Genomic DNA, 22,366 nt, shown 5'->3' with positions numbered 1-22,366 from the left:
AGGGTTGAACCAGTTACAGAAGAAGAAGTAATCAGGCTCCTTGCATCTTCTCGCCCAACCAATTGCATCAGTGACCCCATTCCCTCACATCTCCTCCAGTCCCTTTCCCCGGCTGTCACCTCTCACCTAACAAAAATATTCAACCTTTCCCTCACTTCCGGTATTTTTCCCTCCTCATTTAAGCATGCCATCATACATCTATTACTTAAAAAACCATCCCTCGATCAAAACTGTGCCGCTAATTATAGACCTGTCTCTAATCTTCCCTTCATCTCTAAACTCCTCGCACGCATGGTCCACTCCCGTCTTACCCGCTATCTCTCAGATAACTCTCTTCTCGACCCTCTTCAATCTGGCTTCCACTCTTTAGACTCTACTGAAACTGTCCTCACTAAAGTCTCTAATAACCTACTAACAGCTAAATCTAATGGTCACTACTCCATGCTAATTCTCTTGGATCTCTCCACAGCATTCAATACTGTGGATCATCAGCTCCTCCTCACTATGCTCTGCTCCATCGGCCTCAAGGACATCGTTCTCTCTTGGTTCTCCTCCTATCTCTCTGACCGATCCTTCACTGTATGTTTTGCTGGTTCCTCCTCCTCTCACCTTCTCCTTACTGTTGGGGTTCCTCAAGGATCAGTCCTAGGCCCCCTCCTCTTCTCGTTGTATACTGACCCTATTGGACAAACAATAAGTAGATTTGGATTCCAGTACCATCTCTATGCTGACGACACCCAATTATACACCTCTTCTTCTCTTATCACGCCGACCTTTTTAGAAAACACCAGTGATTGTCTTACCGCTGTCTCTAACATCATGTCCTCCCTCTATCTGAAACTGAACCTGTCAAAAACTGAACTCCTCGTGTTCTCTCCCTCTACTAACCTACCTGTGGAATATGTTGGCGCTATATAAATAAAAATTATTATTATTATTATTAGGGCTAGTGTCAGGGTTAGGGTTAGGGCTAAAGTTAGGGCTAGGGTTAGGGCTTGGGTTAGGGCTAGGGTTAAGGCTACAGTTAGGGTTGGGGCTAAAGTTAGGGTTAGGGTTGGGGCTAAAGTTAGGGTTAGGGATTGGATTACACTTACGGTTGGGAATAGGGTTGGGATTAGGGTTAGGGGTGTGGTTAGGGTTACCGTTGGGATTAAGCTTAGGGGTGTGTTTGGATTAGGGTTTCAGTTATAATTGGGGGGTTTCCACTGTTTAGGCACATCAGGGGCTCTCCAAACACGACATGGCGTCCGATCTCAATTCCAGCCAATAATGCGTTGAAAAAGTAAAACAGTGCTCCTTCCCTTCCGAGCTCTCCCGTGTGCCCAAACAGGGGTTTACCCCAACATATGGGGTATCAGCGTACTCAGGACAAATCGGACAACAACTTTTGGGGTCTAATTTCTCCTGTTACCCTTGGGAAAATACAAAACTGTGGGCTAAAAAATAATTTTTGTGGGGAAAAAAAGATTTTTTATTTTCTTGGCTCTGCGTTATAAACTGTAGTGAAACACAACACACATCTAGATAAGTTCCTTGGGGGGTCTAGTTTCCAATATGGGGTCACTTGTGGGGGGTTTCTACTGTTTAGGTACATTAGGGGCTCTGCAAATGCAATGTGATGCCTGCAGACCAATCCATCTAAGTCTGCATTCCAAATGATGCTCCTTCTCTTACGAGCTCTGCCATGCGCTCAAACGGTGGTTCCCCCCCACATATCGGGTATCAGCGTACTCGGGACAAATTGGACAACAACATTTAGGGTCCAATTTCTCCTGTTACCCTTGGGAAAATACAAAACTGCGGGCTAAAAAATAATTTTTGGGGGAATTTTTTTTTTAATTTTCACTGCTCTGCGTTATAAACTGTAGTGAAACACTTGGGGGTTCAAAGTTCTCACAACAAATCTAGATAAGTTCCTTGGGGGTCTTGTTTCCAATATGGGGTCACTTGTGGGGGTTTCTACTGTTTAGGTACATTAGGGGCTCTGCAAACGCAATGTGACACCTGCAGACCGATCCTTCTAAGTCTGCATTCCAAATGATGCTCCTTCCCTTCTGAGCTCTGCCATGCGCTCAAACGGTGGTTCCCCCCACATATGGGATATCAGCGTACTCAGGACAAATTGGACAACAACTTTTGGGGTCCAATTTCTCCTGTTACCCTCGGGAAAATACAAAACTGTGGGCTAAAATATAATTTTTGTGGGAAAAATGTTTTTTTTTTTTTATGGCTCTGCATTATAAACTTCTGTGAAGCCCTTGGTGGGTCAAAGTGCCCACCCTACATCCAGATAAGTTCCTTAGGGGGTCTACTTTCCAAAATGGTATCACTTGTGGGGGGTTTCAATGTTTAGGCACATCAGTGGTTCTCCAAATGCAACATGGCGTCCCATCTCAATTCCTGCCAATTTTGCATTTAAAAGTCAAACGGCGCTCCTTCCCTTCCGAGCTCTCCCATGCGTCCAAACAGTGGTTAACCCCCACATATTGGGTATCAGCGTACTCAGGACAAATTGTATAACAACTTTTGGGGTCCAATTTCTTCACTTACCCTTGGGAAAATAAAAAATTGGGGGCAAAAAGATGATTTTTGTGAAAAAATGATTTTTTATTTTTACGGTTCTGCATTATAAACTTCTGTGAAGCACTTGGTGTGTCAAAGTGCTCACCACACCTCTATATAAGTTCCTTAGGGGGTCTACTTTCCAAAATGGTGTCACTTGTGGGGGTTTCCACTGTTTAGGCTCATCAGGGGATCTCCAAATGCAACATGGCATCCCATCTCAATTCCTGTCAATTTTGCATTGAAAATTCAAATTGCCCTCCTTTGCTTCCGAGCTCTGTCATGCGCCCAAACAGTGGTTTACCCCCACATATGGGGTGTCGGCGTACTCAGGAGAAATTGTACAACAACTTTTGCAGTCCATTTTCTCCTATTACCCTTGGTAAAATAAAACAAATTGGAGCTGAAGTAAATTGTTTGTGAAAAAAAGTTAAATGTTCATTTTTATTTAAACATTCCAAAAATTCCTGTGAAACACCTGAAGGGTTAATAAACTTCTTGAATGTGGTTTTGAGCACCTTGAGGGGTGCAGTTTTTAGAATGGTGTCACACTTGGGTATTTTCTATCATATAGATCCCTCAAAATGACTTCAAATGAGATGTGGTCCCTAAAAAAAATGGTGTTGTAATAATTAGAAATTGCTGGTCAACGTTTAACCCTTATAACTCCCTAACGAAAAAAATTAAAATTTTGGTTCCAAAATTGTGCTGATGTAAAGTAGACATGTGGGATATGTTACTTATTAAGTATTTTGTGTGACATATCTCTGTGATTTAATTGCATAAAAATTCAAATTTGGAAAATTGCAAAATTTTCCAAATTTTCGCCAAATTTCCATTTTTTTCACAAATAAATGCAGGTAATATCAAAGCAATTTTACCACTATCATTAAGTACAATATGTCACGAGAAAATAATGTCAGAATCACCAGGATCCGTTGAAGCGTTCCAGAGTTATAACCTCATAAATGGACAATGGTCAGAATTGTAAAAATTGGCCTGGTCATTGACGTGCAAACCACCCTTTGGGGTAAAGGGGTTAAAGGAGCGATTTTGGTACATTCTGGAAGTTAGTTAGAGGAGGACCTCAGAAAACATTTTTTTTACCATCTGGAAGGAATAGGAATCCTAGACTGATAAAGCCAATGCCATATGTGCAATGAGTGCCAAAAATTGAAAGGAGACGCTGCAATACACCCTGGAAAAGATGTTAAATAGGGCTTAAAAATTTTTTTTTACCATTTGGAATGAGTGAGACATGTAAAGCCGATGCACTAAGTGCAAGGGCTGAAAAATATTTAGCCCTGGAAGGTATATATTTACATATATAATATAATTTTAGAGATAGGCCTCTAAAAATGATATAGTAGGGAATCATATACAGCTTTGAAAGATTGGGAGCAAGGATCGGATTATGACCCTGTAGATATGGTGGAGATGGATGAGGATGAGGAGGACGACACTAAAAATTAGAAAACAAGAACTGTATACCATTGTTTGGGTGGGAAGGAATGCATGTGAATAAACCAGAAAAAAGGAACATTTTAGTTGACTTTATGTTCCTCTGTTATCATCCGGTAGGCTTGAGAAGTCTGGGCCATGTCAGGCCTTGTTCATTTTGATGAGTCAGCTTTTCAGTTGCCAGGGGGATGCGCCTATCAGTTATTATGTCCCTAGTGGCACTAAAAACTCTCTCTGTAAAAACGTTAGGCAGGCAGGGATGGCATGCACCTCTAAGGCATAGAGAGACAGTTCATGCCATGTGTCCAGCTTGGGCACCCAATAGTTTTTGTGGCACAGAGGAATCATGGAGGAAGCTGGTACGATCAGCTACATACTCCTTCACTATCTCCATAAACTTTTCCCTCCTTGTCACAGAATTATTATTATTATTTATTAATATAGCACCATTAATTCCATGGTGCTGTACATTAGACAGGGTTACATCAAAATACAAATATCGCTTACAGTAAACAAAACTAACAATGACAGACTGATACAGAGGGAAGAGGACCCTGCCCTTGCGGGCTTACATTCTACAGGATTATGGGGAAGGAGACAGTAGGTCGGGGGTTGCAGTAGCTCCAATGGTGTTGAGGTGGCCGTGCGTGTGGTCATTACAGCTTGTAAGCTTCTTTGAAGAGATGGGTTTTTAGGTTCCGTTTGAATGATCCAAATGTGGTGGATAACCGGACGTGTTGGGCCACAGAATTCCAGATGTTGGAGAATATTCGAGAGAAGTCTTGGAGGCGATTGGGTGAGGAGCAAAAAAGCGTGGAGGAGAGAAGGAGGTCTTTGGAGGACCGGAGATTACGTGAGAGAAGATATTGAGAGATTTGTTTGGAAATGTATGGAGGAGAAAGGTTATGGATGGCTTTGTAGGTCAGTGTTAGTAGTTTAAACTAGATACGCTGAGAAATTGGAAGCCAGTGAAGGGATTTGCAAAGAGGGGAAGCAGGAGTGTAGCGAGGAGAGAGATTAATTATTCGGGCAGCAGAGTTAAGGGTGGACTGGAGAGGCGCAAGAGTGTTAAAAGGTAGGCCACAGAGGAGGATGTTGCAATAGTCGAGGAGGGAGATGATTAAGGCATGCACAAGCATATTGGTAGAGTGAGGGTTGAGGAAAGAACGGATTCTGGAAATATGCACACTGCATATCAGGGCCTGGGCATTGGGAGGGTCTAATGAAACTGACCCAGACCTTTGATAGTGTTCCCCTGCCTATGTTAGATCTAATGTATGTCTCCTTCATCTCTGCTCCTTGGTTGTCTAAAGAACTCTGACCTCTGCAGCCAGCGTTGTCAGATGGAAATTTTTTGATGAATTCTTCAACTATAGCCTTCTGGTATTGCACCATTTCAATACCTCACGCTGCAGGAAGGAGAGATGGAAAGTTGTCCTTGTAGCATGGGTCGAGAAGGGTGAACAACCAATAATCCCAGAGGGCAGAAATGCATATAAGGTGAGGATCAAATGAAAGGCAGCAGGACATAACATCTGCCATATGTGCCAGACTCCGAACAGGCAAGACATCCATGTCCCCATAAGAAGGATACCTCTCCATTTCCTAGTAGTCCCTCTCCTTCTGCTCCTCCTGTTCAGGCCATCCTTGCTAAACAGACGATTAGATAGTGTTGGTAGTACCATCTGTAGCGCAGGCAACCATCAATGTTCCTCCTCATCCTCTTCATTATCACCCAATCCACACTGAGAAAATTAGATTAGGCTGGGCAGTATCACCCTGTGCAATTACTTCCTTCATTGCTACCTGGTATGCAAGAAAATCCTTTTTAAATATGAGCAGCTTGCGTTTCAGTAGATATAGAAGCAGGATGGTTACACTGATTATGTTTTCATCACCGTTCTCCATCTTGGTTGATTCCTTGAAGTATTGGAGAACCACACAGATGTCAGATATCCATGGCCACTCATGGTGACTACCTCTTAAAACTCATCAAGAGAATGCCAAGAGGGTGCAAAGCAGTCATCAAAGCAAAAGGTGGCTACTTTGAAGAATCTAGAATTTAAGACATATGTTCAGTTGTTTCACACTTTTTGTTTAGTATATAATTCCACATGTGTTAATTCATAGTTTTGATGCCTTCAGTGTGAATGTACAATTTTCATAGTCATGAAAATACAGAAAAATCTTGAAATGAGAAGGTGTGTCCAAACTTTCGGTCTGTACTGTACAATTTGTCACGAGGAGCATTGAATGACGTGTGTCACATTTTTGCTGTTACAATTTGTAAAATGTTTGATGTCAAAATGCTGTAACCCATCTGCAGATAATATTTTATTACATTTGCATGGAGGCACATCCTGCATCGTTTGACACCACATTTATAAAATCCCTCGCAATTATAGCCATGTATGTCTATGTCCAATTGTTATAATTTGGTTGGGTGACAATATGTCTAATCGTTTCATGGATTTAATGAAGCTGATTATGGAGGAGCAGGAATCCAAACTGTCAAAAATTCCTAGTGAGATTGAGTCCAGCCAACCTGTATTGAAGGAACAATGATTCAGAATATGAAACATCTCTGCAGCGTATACAAACATTTTTTTTTTTAAACTGGAAGATATTATTACCAGCAGGAAAAACAAAACAAATTTCAGAGCGACAATAATGGCTACAAAATGAAACAAGTTTATTAGTGGGGTAGATGGGAAAAATCCCCCAAAACACGTAAATCTTTCTTGAAACATTCTTTTATCTGTGAAAAATCTTCCCCTAGAATATGCCAGTTTCAATTCTTCGGATCCAGAAGCTTCAGGCAGCAATACTAATAAACTCGATTCTACGAATTCTTGTCAGGATTTTTCCTAGTATAGAAAAACAAAAAATCTTCCCCAAAAAAACGTGGCGGAGGAAAGCACAACAATCGTTTCAGGCTTGTCTACCAGTATCAAGAAAATGTTTTAAACTAGCAGCATCCTTACAAAGTTTTAAACCTTCTCTCACGTCTGATCAGACTCAAGTTCTTGCATATGGTCTTAACTTTGTACCAGACAAAAATGTCAAACCATTTGGCACTTTCATGGACATTAATACATTTATTAGGAATTTAACTGTGAAAATACGTGTTTGTCCAGAGGATTACATCTGTACAAATGTCGATCTGGTCTTGCATCATGAAAATGATTGTCGCTCATTTAATTTTCTTGAGCACTTGTCACTTTTGAACTTGCAAGAACAAGCACACCTACCATCAACCAGGCTCAGACTTTTAAGATGTGCAATCCATATATTTATCCTGTTCAATCTAGAACAGAATCTATGGACCACTTTAAAGAGTTAGTGCAGAGAGAACTAAAGGATTGACGTGCATCTGTTGTTTCTGTTGCTCTAATTTTTTGCTGCTCTTAATGAACTAAAAACATGAATTGTATTATCATCTAAATGTCTGACAAGGGGGGTTTGGAGGAGGTGATGGACTTGAATGTGCATAACTCACAAATGTCAGATAAAATGATGTATAGAAAGTTGATATCTAATTATTTATCTGTATATACCAGATAGACTCATTTTATCATCAATGAGGGTTTCACTTTGGGGGTTATATCTGAGAACAAAGTGATTATTTGATTGTGGAGCATCCAACCCTGCCCCTGCTACATGGTCTCCCGAAGGTACACAAAGCTATCAACCGTCCCCCAATGAGACGCATAGTCACTTGGATTGGTTCAGTTACCAAACATTTGGGGGCGCGACTTGGTTCTTTATTAAAGGAGTTTGTACAAAAAATATCAAGTTTTACTCCTGGGACATATTACATTTTTTTAGATCTTAAATTTGAAGTTATTGTTTGCAATATTGTAATTTCAAGATTCTCCAAGCCTTTATTTGGCAATACAGTTTTGCATGCGTCCAGCGGCCACCCATGGCATACTATCAAAGCAGATGTAGTTGGTGAGTTGACAGTGCTAGATATATTGTTCATGATAAGAATCATGCAGATTTAATCATGTGTGCACTGAGGAATGATAATTCTTGGAACAGTAAACCAGTTTTTTGCCTTCAGTTTAGACTTCAGGTACCGTCACACTAAGCGACGCTGCAGCGATACCGACAACGATGTCGATCGCTGCAGCGTCGCTGTTTGGTCACTGGAGAGCTGTCACACAGACAGCTCTCCAGCGACCAACGATCCCGAGGTCCCCGGTAACCAGGGTAAACATCGGGTTACTAAACGCAGGGCCGCACTTAGTAACCCGATGTTTACCCTGGTTACCAGCGTAAACGTTAAAAAAACAAACACTACATACTTACCTTCAGCTGTCTGTCCTCCGGCGCTCTGCTTTCCTCTGCACTGTCAGCGCCGGTCAGCCGGAAAGCAGAGCGGTGACGTCACCGCTGTGCTTTCCGGCTGGCTGGCGCTGACACAGGATGCAGGAAGAGTGCAGAGAAGCACAGCGCCGGGGACAGACAGCAGAAGGTAAGTATGTAGTGTTGGTTTTTTTAACGTTTACACTGGTAACCAGGGTAAACATCGGGTTACTAAGCGCGGCCCTGCGCTTAGTAACCCGATGTTTACCCTGGTTACCAGTGAAGACATCGCTGGATCGGTCTCACGCACGCCGATCCAGCGATGTCAGCGGGAAGTCCAGCAACGAAATAAAGTTCTGGACTTTCCTCAATGACCAACGATCTCCCAGCAGGGACCTGATCGTTGGTCGCTGTCACACATAACGATTTCCTTAATGATATCGTTGGTACGTCACAAAAAGCAACGATATCATTAACGATATCGTTATGTGTGACGGTACCTTTCAGTTTAGCAAAATTAAAAACATTGTATTGAAATACTTACCTTTGTTGCACGAGGCTGCTTTCCTCGCAAAAATGTTTAATCTAGGTTGCTCAGTTGTGGCAAAAAAAGCAAGCACTTTGAGGAACATATTGTCATCCTACCAATTTAAAATAATTGGACGTAGACATACATGGCTTAATTGCAAGGGATTTTTTAAATGTGGTGTCAACCGAAGCAGTATGTGCCACCATGCATATGTAACAAAAAATTATTTTAATGCAGATGGCTCACAGCATTTTGACATCAAACATTGTATAAATTGTAACAACGAAAATGTGGTATACATCATTAAATGCTCCTCGTGACAAAATGCATGTGGGCTGCACATCGCGGAAATTAAAACAAAAACATCTCTGACTGATATCTACAACACCTCTGATGCTAACCATGCAATTTCTTATGCATCTAGACATTGCAAGACTTCTTCACTTCAAGTATTTGGGAGAAAATACTAGCAACCCCAAGGGGCTTGGATATCAAGAAGCGATTGCACAATCGAGAAGCATATTTGATGTACAGCCATGACACATATAACCCAAATTGAATATGTGCAAATAACTTATGTTCCATTATTAAGACAGTTTATATCATTGGAATTTCTGCCATCGTGTTTGTGTTTGTACTTGTTATTCTTTGATTGTTGATTTTAATTTTTGTGCAAAATCTGGTTTTATTTGGTGATCACCTGATTGTTTGATACACACTTGTTGCTCGGATACTTAAATGCCTTGCAATCATTCTGTGTGTAACTCTGACAAAAAGCGATGTATGCATTTGAAATGCATTGCTACCTATGTAAATACCATGCACTGATTTTTTTTTTAGACATATTTCAATTTAACATCACAATTTGAAGAAGCTGGATTTTTTTATACTTGATCTACAAGATAGGATGAAATGGTTTTCCTTTTTCTTCCATAACCAATTTAAACTTTAAGGTTGCTGAAGTTCCCAGCTACTGGGACACCTAGAGGTTGTGAGCTAAGCTTACCAGAGTTCATAGCCTCCAGGTGTTCAAGCAGCTGGGAACGCCATTAACCTTAACATCTTCTTTAATGGCTCCCTTAAGGTTTCTGGACCTCACAGCTGCCAGGCGGCTGTGAACATTGGTGACAGAGTGGTAGTCGTGACCAAGCTGCTGTCCGGTTTCACTTTTAACACTTTGTAGACAAACAGTGTCCAGGTTCCTGTGTGCTGTATGGTGTGGGGTGCACCACACTCACTTGTAGGCTCCATGCCTCCCCTGCCTCCAGGCTTCCATCATCAGGAGCCGCCTCACACAATGCATGGGACACCAAGTTCTTTTCAACAAGAAAACTTTTACTAAACAGTCCAAGTTCATCAGGCAGGTTAGGGCATGGTAATTCACATTTTCTTCTTCCTTATCACAACTCTTCTTCATCCCTGTCGCTAGCTCATATTGAACTACCGCCAAACCCACTGATTCTGTCAGTCTCAGGAGTTTTTCATCCACCTCAGCAGAACACCCGGGACTAACCATCACCTTTCATCTATGATTGTCCCTTTTCCATGTTCCACTCTTTGACAGAGTCCGGCAGACTCTACACCAGACAGGCTCTGTACATGACAGGAGTGACCACCCTGAATCCCAATCATGCCTCTGGAACAAGCGACACGTGTGGTCCCTAGCAACCCACAACATCTGACCTTGACCTTCACTATGCACTTCACTGTATCTCACTAAACTCACACCATCAGAAAGTGCCCCCCTTTTTATCAGCACTAATGCCGATTCACTGGGCTAGTTCAATTATTAACCATTTCCTTATCGCATATGGTATTACTAAATCCTTTACTGTGTGAGCTGTAGTTATGCTATCCTAAGCTTATACTGCATTTTACTCACATTAGGCATTAACACTTCACATTCTGTACATTACAATAATACATATACATAAGACTGATATCACTTTTACATTTAAAATTGCACGGCCGTATTCACATTATTCATCTGTTGTCTTCAAAGGTAGGAACAAGGCAAGACAATCCAAATGCATATCTGAGTTCACAGTCACCGGGTCTCCCGTCAGCTGTGAGGCCCAGAAAACTTAAGAGATCTTTTAAGGGACACTTTAAGATTACTGGAGTTCCCAGGTACTGGGACACCTGGAGGTTGTGAACTATGGTTACCAGAGTTTTCAGCCTTCTGGTGTTCCAATAGCTGGAAAATTCAATAACATTAAAGTCTCCCTTAAAGGCTGTCCTAAGGTTACTGGGCTTCACAATCGGTAGGTCATGCAAAGCACAGTACAGTAGTCCACGTAGCCTGACAGAATCACTGTAGTTCATTGAACTGCCAGACTGTGTTCTGCATGACAGCGCAGTCCGACATACTACAGTGATTCCGCCAGGTCACGTGGATTGTCGGACTGCCAATTACGGTGCTCCGTGAGACACAGGTGGTTGTGAACTCATGTACCCTCACTAATATCAGTGAGGCTACATCAGTTCATAGCCGGAAAGTCTCTCAGAACAGCCTGGCAGTGGTGGCTACAAAAACCTATGAAGAGTCATTACGGTTCTTCATCATGTTTAGATGACGTAGGATCCTTGAACTACTTCAGAGCTGCATGGGATTTGTTTTTTTAACAAAAGGGAGAACAAGGGCATAGAGGATTTTTGTGTGTGTGTTTTTCCTTTTTCTTAATGGGCCAGTAATGGGGGTGTGACAGACATCTCTCCATTACTAACCGCAGTGGTTGATGACAGCTGTGATTCTTGACAAATCACAGCTGTCATCATCCCCAAGTCCCATTACTGCTATTGCCACAGCACCCAGGTAATTGGGAAAAGCTGAGACAGGGCACCAGAATTGGTACATCTAATGTGATGTGACAGTTCTGGGGCAATTGCGGGCTGGTATTTTTAGGCTGGGAAGGGGCCAATAACCTTGGCCCTCACCAGCCGCCTGATGATATCAGCCTGCAGCTATCTGCTTTGCCTTAACTGGTTACAGAGTAGAATAGGAGGGACCGCACGTCATTTTTTAAAACGTTTTTTAATCTATTGCTAAAAACAACAGAGCAATGCAGTGAGAGATTGGAAATATAGTGAGACCTCTTTTTTATTTTGCCTTATACACAAGCCATTATACAGGAAAGAATGTTTCCTAACATTTTTTTTCTGGAAAATCCATTTTATCGTCAGTTTTTTATGTTTTATTGTCTGTCTGGAAAAGTGGCATAATACTCTGACAACATTATTCCCAGCAGTAAACTTAGAGTCTGAGATACATCCAGAGGTCCTCCACATGCTGTTACAATTTCATTTTAATGATGTTTCCATCCATTTCAGCTATTTTCCAACTCTCCCAGACCTCCTGGTAGGGTCTGCTGTAAAAAATGCTCGAGTTTCCCATTGACTTCCATGAAGCTCATTACTATTACTCATTCGAGCAACGAACACTGGAGCTTTTTAGTGCTTTCCCATCAGTAATGAACATTCATGCTTTCAAAACAGCATTCAATTTTCTAGCTATACTGCACACAGTTTTGAAGGAAATCAGCAAAGAGGCTGATCCAGACATCGTGGAGATTGGGTGAAAATCTTGAAGCTTAGATCTTCTGTGCATATAGGCTTGTATAAATTCTTCTATCGGTTTTTGTGATGACAGACTTGATGATGTTGAAATCAGGCCACGTTAAAGGTCATATCATCAGTTTCTGAACTCCTTGTTCTTCTTTTTGCTGAAAATCATTTTTAACCCCTTTGCCGACTTCGGGCATAATAGTTTGCCAATGTCAGACTACCTCCCTTTGATGTGGGCTCCGGCGGTGAGCCCACATCTTTCCGGGGACATGTCAGCTGTTTTGAACAGATGACATGTGCTCACAATAGCTGCGGGTGGAATCGTGATCAAAAGATCGCATCTCCACCAAAATGGTATCATTAAATCGCCAACTTGGCACGCAAAAAATACGCTCTCACCTAACCCAAGATCATGAAAAATAGAGATGCTACGGGTATCGGAAAATGGTGCTTTTTTTTAAGAAAGTTTGGAATTTTTTTCAACATTTAGATAAAAATGAACATAGACATGTTTGGTGTCTATGAACTCATAATGACCAGGAGAATCATAATGGCAGGTCAGTTTTAGCATTTAGTGAACCTAGTAAAAAAGCCAAACAAAAAACAAGTGTGGGATTGCATTTTTTTTTTTGCAATTTCACTGCACTTGGATTTTTTTTTCCGTTTTGATGCACTGTATAAAGCAAAGGTTGATCACACCAAATATTGATTTGATTTAGATTTTTCTGCAGCTCATTCACTTTGCACTTTGTTAATTTTGGGGGAAAAGTGTGTCTAATAGTCCAAAAAATATAGTATTTGCTAGTGTTATTATAATTACACCTACTATAGGATCTTGGAGATGGGAATACCTCTTTAAACTCTCACCCTATGTATATAGTCTCTTTATTTTAATAGCATTTTATGAATTACAACAAACGTGCTACATTGATTGTATGGTATAAAGTAATAATTTTACTACATGTTTTCAAAAACTCATGATACCCATGGGTGTGATCAGCTTGAGTATTATCAATGTTTATGGGGCTAAGACAGACATTTTCAAATAATATTACTGTTCTTTGCTACACATAAACTCGAGATTTCAGAGTTCAATGTACAGCTTACATCAAAAAAATATAATTGAATGAAACTGGCCCATTATCCTGAACCTCAGGGATCGTTCTGTTTCTTGGACTGCATTAATAATAAATATAACATTGAAGCTACGGTATTTCATTTATCTGATTACAGCCATGCTTGGTAATTGCCGTAATGCACAGTTAAATAAAATCAATGGATTTGGATTAGAATTCCTTAATCAATCTCTTATCTGTCTTGTAGAAGCCTGTCAAGGTTTGTAGTGTAATGAAAAGCGCTGTAGAGGAATATATGTATAGCAAAGAAGCGAACAGATGTTTGAGACAGTAAATAAGGCTAAGGCAATGTAATATTATATTACATAATATGGCAAAGTTACATTCTTCATCTTTGCAGTTAAAAGGGTTTTTTCAAATTAAATTCCTTTTATTAGAAGGATTTTGTGGGAAAAATTAACTATTCACACAAATTCTTGCTTTGTAACTACTATTGATCAAACTCAATCTGTACGAGAACATGACGGTATGTGGCCGAGGTCACAGTAAGACATTTTTTTTATTTAAACAAAAAGAAGGACATTTATCAATCAAAAATGTGGCAGAATTCTGGCTTAATTTACAGCAAAAGAATGCTTTTAATAACTTGTACATGCTGTATTTATTTTGTGTTTTAGACACTTTCTGGGTTTTGACCGACAATAAAGTGATTGCCTCACAGTCTAGTGTAGTTTGAAGGAAATACAATAATGTGTGATGCAGTATGATCAAATTTTGTCTCAAATTTCTGACACAGTATGTTAACACTGTACAATTGAAAAATATCTGACATTTATTCAAGATTATGAGCCACAATAATAAAACAGGAAATTTTAAGTGTGAGATCTTTTGGAACACCTGGAGTGGACCTGCAGATCCACGACAACGAACCTCTCAAAAGTGAGCTGACCAGGTAGACCACCCCCTATACAGAGAGCGATAGGGGCAGACCCAAGGGAGACTATTGCCGCAGAAGCTGGAACCCGGAGACAGGTAGTAGGAGGTACAAAATAGAGAAGCTGGGAGTAGGACGGACAGAGTGGGGTAAGATGGGCAGCACGGTGGCGCAGTGGTTAGCACAGCAGCCTTGCAGCGCTGGGGTCCTGGGTTCTAATCCCACCCAGGACAACATCTGCAAAGAGTTTGTATGTTCTCTCCGTGTTTGCGTGGGTTTCCTCCGGGCACTCCGGTTTCCTCCCACATTTCAAAGACATACTGATAGGGATTCTAGATTGTGAGCCACATCGGGGACAGTGATGATAATGTGTGCAACCTGTAAAGCGCTGCGGAATATGTTAGCGCTATATAAAAATAAAGATTATTATTATTATTATTATTAAGATGAAGTACGGTTTGGTAAGAGCTGAATACAGGCGAGACCAAAGGAGCACTGGGAAGGGGAAGACACAAAGGAAGCAGGACAGGACTGAGACACCAGACTAACAGAGTACAGAGCGGAAACTGGGAAGGCTGGACTGGATGAGGAGACAAGGAAGCCTGGGAAAGGCAGAGAAGCTGAATGGCTGGACAGAGCGGAGACTCAGAACAGGCAGAGCAAAGACAAAGGTGGACCTGAGTCACAGAAGCACAAATGACAGACAGGCAAGGAGCAAAGGAAGGAATCGCCTTAAATACATGGAGTGCTTCCGGGTCACGGTCCTCCAGGATCAGAGAGGAGATACAGAGTGCCTGTAAATCAGAAAGAGGAACTGCTAGTGTGGGCGGTGCACACGCGCACCCGACGAGTACCACAGAGCGGAGAACAATGAAGCAGAGGACGCGCACCTGCAGGAGGAGCGTGCCGCAGTGGGTAAGTATGAGCGGAGAAAGCGGTGGTGATCCCGGCAGGAGGCATGGCCGCAGAAGGAGTGGCCATGACATTAAGACTGTCAATTCTAAGTTTGCACTATTTGAGGAATATTTATCAATTCATAAAGTGTATTAGAGAGCTATAAAGATTAATTTCTGCTTATGCTAGGATACACTTCAAGCAGAATTTCATTGACAAATTTTGCAAAAAAATTTATAAGGCTATGTACCCACATTCCAGAAATAGTAGTGCTTTGGAAGCAGCAAATGTTGGCTGCATCCAAAACCCTGCATTTTATTGAACGCAGGTATATCGGAATGTGTTCACTGAACCATGCGGATTTACTGCATTCATTACATTCTACTGATTAAATTCCTGACATGCTGTGGTTAGGGTTGAGCGAAACGGGTCGGCCATTTTCAGAAGTCGCCGACTTTTGGCAAAGTCGGGTTTCATGAAACCCGACCCGACCCCTGTGTGGGCTCGGCCATGAAGTCGGCGATCTTCTGAATCTGGAATCGGAATTCCGATACTGATTCCCGATATGTTTAAGATATCAAGAATTGGTATCGGAATTCAGATTTAAGTTTAAAATAAAGAATAAAAATAAAAAATATTGCTATACTCACCCTCGGATGCGCCCTGGTTGTAACGGGGACCCTTCCTTCCTAAGAATCAGCGCTTGAAGGACCTTTCGATGACGTAATGGCTTCTGATTGGTCGCGTGACGCCCATGTGACCGCTCACGCGACCAATCAGAGACCGTGAGCCAAAGCTTTTAGAGGAGCTGTGGGCACCTCATTTTCCTTAGAAGCCACGTGAGAGACCATTACTGCAGTAGGGGACTGAATTAATTCTTGACATTAATTATGCTCAAAATTATTTTGAACATATTAATTATTGTGTGTTAATATTAATTCTGTCACTTAATATTGAGCAGATTTAAGTATTGTGACTCTCTGCTACTGCTAATACATGTTACAATAGGTCTGATTGTAACATGTAAATCCAAGGATGCGTTAAAACTCCACTCCTTGTGGTGCATGTGGAAATGTGTTACAAATAATGAAGAGCTCCCAGAACTCACACTCAGTTTGATGTCCCCACAGCCATACCACACACAGTAGAATGTCCCCACAGTCTTGCACACAGTTTAATGCCACCACATTATTTCAATGCCTTATGATGCCTCACAACCCCCCAACATAGAATGATGGCCTACACACAGTATAATAGCCCCACAGCTCCAAATCATAGTTTGATGGCCCCAACACACTGCATGATGGTACCACAGCTACCTACCTAGTATGATGGATCTAACAGCCCCAACAGACATTATGATGATCCTCACAGATCCCCACACACAGCCTACCACACAAAATGATGACCCCCAGAGACCCCCACAGACAGTATAATGGTCCTCACAGCCCTTCAGCACATGTCCTGACAGTGCTCCACATATGATACGATGGCCCTCACATATGATATGATTGTTCACACAGGCCTCTTATAGACAGTAATAATACCCAAATCCCCATTCAATGGATGATGGTCACCACAGCCCCTTGATATACATGATGTTATGATCCTCCACAACCCCCTTTCACTGTAATAGGCCTCACAACTCCCCAATATACAGTATAATAATCCACACAGCTCCCTATACATTGATGAGCAAAAGAGTAACAATGTTTTGAACTTCTGACTTTCAAGCTCCATATCTCACCATCAAATACCGCTTAGAACTTGAAACTACCATAATTTTATACGCAATCATATTGGCTATCTCATACATAAAGTTAACTTGCAAGTGTTTTGCATATGATTAGTTATGCAGATTCTTGCCATGTCAATTCAATGTTACTGTTTTGCTTTTGGTGGTGGAAAAATCTTTTTCTTCCTGTATATTACAAATTACAACCTGTTGTCATGTTCTCTAATAGCCAAGTGTGTTATTAGGTTTATTCCCACTTGAAAAGGTAACTGGTTCGAATTAAGTAGCAGCCATGAAGAAGATTTTCCAAGAAAAGAGAAATGGCATCACCCATTTCTTCGATAGCCATTTCTCTGCCAAGAAAATTTCAAAACTGCATCATGCGAGTGCTATGACTGTTGAAATAATACTAAATTAAGTTTGACCATCCATTCAAAAGCCAAGAGATGGACGACCAAGCAAAATATCAGACTCAACAAGTCTGATCATCACAAGGTCTATTAGTTGTGATGCAACAAATACAGCAGTGGAGGTGTCTCGCATGCTTCATAGTAGTGAGATCACAGAGGTCCATGCAAGCACCGTGTGACACACATTGCACAAGTCTGGAATTATAGCATTAAAAAAAGGTGAAGATGCCTTGACTTCAATATCATCATAAGAAGCATTTGCTTGAGTTTGCAAAAACGTATGAAATGTGGACAATAGAAGATTGGAAATGGATAATTTGGAGTGATGAGTCAAATATCAATTGACGAGGCACTGATGGGTGCAAATGGGTCTGGAAGAAACAAGGGAAAAGGGGGATAATGGATCGAGAAAAAAAAGGAACTGTCAAGTTTGATAGAAGTCTGATGATATGGATTTGTTTCACAACAAAAGGTGTTGGATACTTGACCAGGACTGATGATCTCAATCTTGAGCTATATGTGCGTATTCTAAAAGACAAGATACTTTGTACACTCGAGTACTATGGGTATGAAAGGACAACGACTCGAACCATACTTCAAGATTGACGAAGAAATGATTCAATGACAATGAAGTTGAGGTGTTGGATTGGCCCACACATTACCCAGACCTTAATCCAAACAAACACTGGTGGGTAGGGTTGAAGAAAAAGCTGTATACATACCCAAGTGAGTCAATGAGTATGCATCAACTTTAGGAACGGATAGAAGAGACCTGCAGTAAGATTTAGGTTGAGACATGCTTGAATCTGTTAGTGAGCATGCCCATGCATAATCATATGCACAATAGTTGAAAGTCAAATTTATTTAAGAGATTTTCTATAAAATGATGGTAGTCTCACGTTCAAAGAATTAGTGGATGGTGAGATATGGAGCCGGAAAATCAAAAGTTCAAAACATTGTTACCTTTTGGTCATCAGTTTACACAGTATGATGGTCCTCAGAGGACCACTATATAAAGTACGGTCCCCAGCACAGCCCCCTATACACAGTATAAGCCCCCACACACAGTCCCCTTTATATAATGAGTGAGTCCACACACAGTTCCCACCTATATACAGTAAAATTCCACACACAGCTCCCTCCATATGCAGTGGGAGCCCACATACAGCCCACCTGAGCTTCACACACACACAACCCCCAGCATACAGTATTAGCCTGCACACAGCTCCCCTATAAAGAGTATAAGCCCCCACACACAGCCTCTCCTATATACAGTGTGAGCTTTCACACACACAGCTCCGTTATATACAGTGTGAGTCCTAAAGCACAATGCCTCTACATGCAATATGAGCCTACACACAGCCCACCTTTTATGTTGCAGGTGCAGGAGTCCACATATATCCACCTATATACAGGAAGAGTTCACACTCAGATAAAAAAAAATTAGTCTTGCCCCTGTTCCCCTAGCGCTCTGCTCCAATCTTGCTTTGAGCATTGATCCAGACACGATGTACATCACAATCTCTGGAGATGGGCTTGTAACCTTGTGCTTGTCAATATTTTTCAACAACTTTGGTACCCAAGTCCTCATACAGCTCTCTGCTTCTCTTTCTTTTTCCATGCTTAGTGTCTGCTGTCATCTCACTCACACATGCTAAATTGAATGGTATAAGGAGAAAGAATAGTCTCCCTACTCCACCACTGTATTCACTGCTATCTGCACCTTGAGGATACACATAGCAGTGAAATCAGAATGCGAGTGGGGGAGGACAGCTGCCAGGTGTGGCCTGTGGGCCACAATTTTTAGTTTTTTGGCTATCTCGGTGAGCCTGGGCAGGAACAGTCAGAGGGTCAGTAGTGGCCTGTGAGCCACACTTTGCAAAGGTCTGTTTTAGAGTATGCTGAACATTTTCTAAATGTGCAAGTTGTGTTATTTTCAGGTTTCTTGATTTTTGCTTCAAAATTCCACTGTGTATTCTACTGTGGATTTTAAGACTGTATACTCACTCAATAGCAGCAAAACACTTTTTTGCATGTTCTTGGTTCAAAACACTTTTGTGTGAAAATGGTCTTAAAGGACCTGTGCTATAAGCAATATTTGTAACCTATCCATAGTATAGATGATAAATACATGACTGTTGTTTGGGCATGGTTACTGACACACCCAAAGATCCCAAGACTGGGGTTGCAAAAATCACCTTTGTGAATTGAGTGTTAATTAGCATGTGTGACCACATAGATATTGACAGTAAATTGAGCAATGGTTGCACTTGCTCACCAACACTACATTTGGACAGGGAACTTTAGTACCCCTGTTCTCAGTTTTGGAGATAAGGATTGTCAGACCTACAGCAAACATACATTTATCACCTATTTTGTATTATATGTTATTTATGAGACAACCACTTTGAAGGCTTTTTCTGTACAGCTCATTATTGCATCGTGAGAAGAGCAGTGCTAATGACATCACTCCTACAGATACCTAACAGCATGCATGATACCTGTCAATCATTCGCGCACCCTGCCTGTTATGTGTAGATATAAGACCATAAGTAGAGCTCACCTTTTGATGCAGTTGTGAGCTGCTCACGCCAAACATTTAACATTCATGGTACAATTATCAAGTTTCATTGAAGTGAAGGTGAACAGCACCTTTTTCATATACTTACTAGCAGTCTTAACATAGGCAATGAAAACTTGTACAAATATAAATAACAAATTTGCAGAACTGTGGATCAAAAGGCAATACTGGGATGTTGGGTTGATCGAGGACAACTTATGCTTAGAGCTTGTATGTTATCTCCAATTTTTTCATGAATTCTTTCAAGTACTCTCCTTCTCCATAAGAATACAAGTAGGTAAATTTTATTTCCATGAAATCTTGTGTCTGATTGTGATAGAGAATGTAGATTTTAAGCTATATTCAGGGACTTACTGTATTTGAGGGTGGGATTGATGAGAGGGATTACGGTTCAAGGGAGGGATTCAGGGGTTCTCCACGATTCGGCAGGGGCATTTGATAAAATAGCAGGCAGTTTCCCGAACACGCAAGAAGTGGTGCCTCGATACGGTTCCATTGCCCCCAATTTACAACCTAACACGAGTCCGAAGATGCACATTCAAAATATTGTGGGAACAAAAAGTCACCGACTTCTGGCACCACAATAGAGAACAGCTGCCAGCCAATCAGAGATGGCATGTGATGTACAAAAAAGGAAGAGGATGCTGCTAGACCACAGCTAGGTAAAAAGAAACATTTTTTTTTTTAAAGCCGCAATATGAGAGACAGGGAGACATAATGATGTGGGGCAAAAAAGATGCAGATGTGATAGAAATGGGCCAGGAGGATGCAGATTTGATGGATATGGGGCCAGTAGAATGCATACATGATTGATGTGGGGTCAGAAGGATGCAGACATGATGGATTTGGGGCCAGGAAGATGGAGACATGATGGATTTGGGGCCAAGAGGATGGAGATATATGGGAGACATATGGAACCCAGAATGGAGGACACTTGGGCTCAGGATGGGGGAAATGAGTAAATAAGGGGCCAGGATGCGGGACATTATTACAAAAAGGTGCCATGATGTTGGACTTTATTAAAGAAAGGTGTCAGGATGGAGGAGCCATGATCTTTGACACAAACCCAGCTTTTTTCACACTGGGCACTACATTGTGATGCAAAATCCATTGGTAATCTTCAGATGTCATTATGCTTTGCACACAGACAAGGCTACCAGGCCTAAAGGCAGAAAAACAACTTTAAAACATCTTTGAACCTCCATATTTGATTGTGGGTACTGTGTTCTTTTCTTTGTAGATCTCATTACATTTTTGTAAACACATGATGTGCTTTACCCCCAAAAATTGGCTTACTCACATACATTTTATAAACTGTAGTCTTGCTTTTTTTCTCTCTATGTCAGTAGTGGGGTTCACTCGGGTCTGTGCCATAACATTTCATTCAAATGTTGACTGATAGTTCATGCCGACACTGAAGCACCCTGAGCCTGCAGGATAGCTTGAGTTTCTTTGAAACTTGATTGGAGCTACTTCTCCACCATCCAGACTACCCTACCTTGCAACTTGCAACCTTTCATCAATTTTTCTTTGCCGTCCACATCCAGAGAGATTAGATAATATGCCATGCATTGTAAACTTCTCGATTATGTTGCGCACTATGGACAGAGGAACATCACAATCTCTGGAGATGGGCTTGTAACCTTGTGCTTGTCAATATTTTTCAACAACTTTGGTACTCAAGTCCTCATACAGCTCTCTGCTTCTCTTTCTTTTTCCATGCTTAGTGTGGCACACGCAGACATACAATGCAAAGATTAAATACACTTCTCCCCTTTTTGTCTGATTTCAGGTGTGATTTTAATATTACCCACATCTGTTACTTGCCACAGGTGAGTTTTGATGAGCATAAAATTCTAGAAACAAAGTAGTTTACCGTCAATTTTGGAAAGGTGCCAACAACTTTGACCAACCCATTTTGAGCTTTTTGTGTGAAATTATGTCTAGTTTGCCTTCTTTTCTTTGCTTCTTTTGTTCTGTTCCAATACACACAAAGGAAATAAACATGTGTATAACAAAATGTGTAATTGCAATAATTTTCTGGGTGAAATAATTTATTTTCTGGAACATTTTCAAGGGTGCCAACACTTTTGACCATGACTTCATCTGGTCATAAAGCTAGGTGCCTTTTTCATAGGTGTGGGAGGGTAAGATAATAGTATAGCATGTTATCTAGTAATTAGTAATGAGCGCAAATGCCTGTTACTCAAGTTTGCCTAGTGTGCTTGGGTATTCACGGAGTATCAAGACTTATTCGAGTCCACGTGGAACATGAGCAAGTGGGGAATAGTACGGTAGTTCTATTGAAA

General features: G+C 41.2%; 1 protein-coding gene across 1 annotated transcript in view; it reads right to left on the bottom strand.

The window, feature by feature from the left end:
* LOC138656667 (bifunctional heparan sulfate N-deacetylase/N-sulfotransferase 4-like) overlaps positions 1-22,366 on the bottom strand; it is a 1,389,166-nt gene that overhangs the window by 279,364 nt on the left and 1,087,436 nt on the right. The window lies entirely within an intron of this gene.

This window comes from Ranitomeya imitator, chromosome 1, assembly GCF_032444005.1.
Source record: "Ranitomeya imitator isolate aRanImi1 chromosome 1, aRanImi1.pri, whole genome shotgun sequence".
In the NCBI taxonomy this organism is placed as follows: domain Eukaryota; kingdom Metazoa; phylum Chordata; class Amphibia; order Anura; family Dendrobatidae; genus Ranitomeya; species Ranitomeya imitator.
Note: the sequence above shows the minus strand (reverse complement) of the source record. Positions and strands in the feature narration are given on the sequence as shown.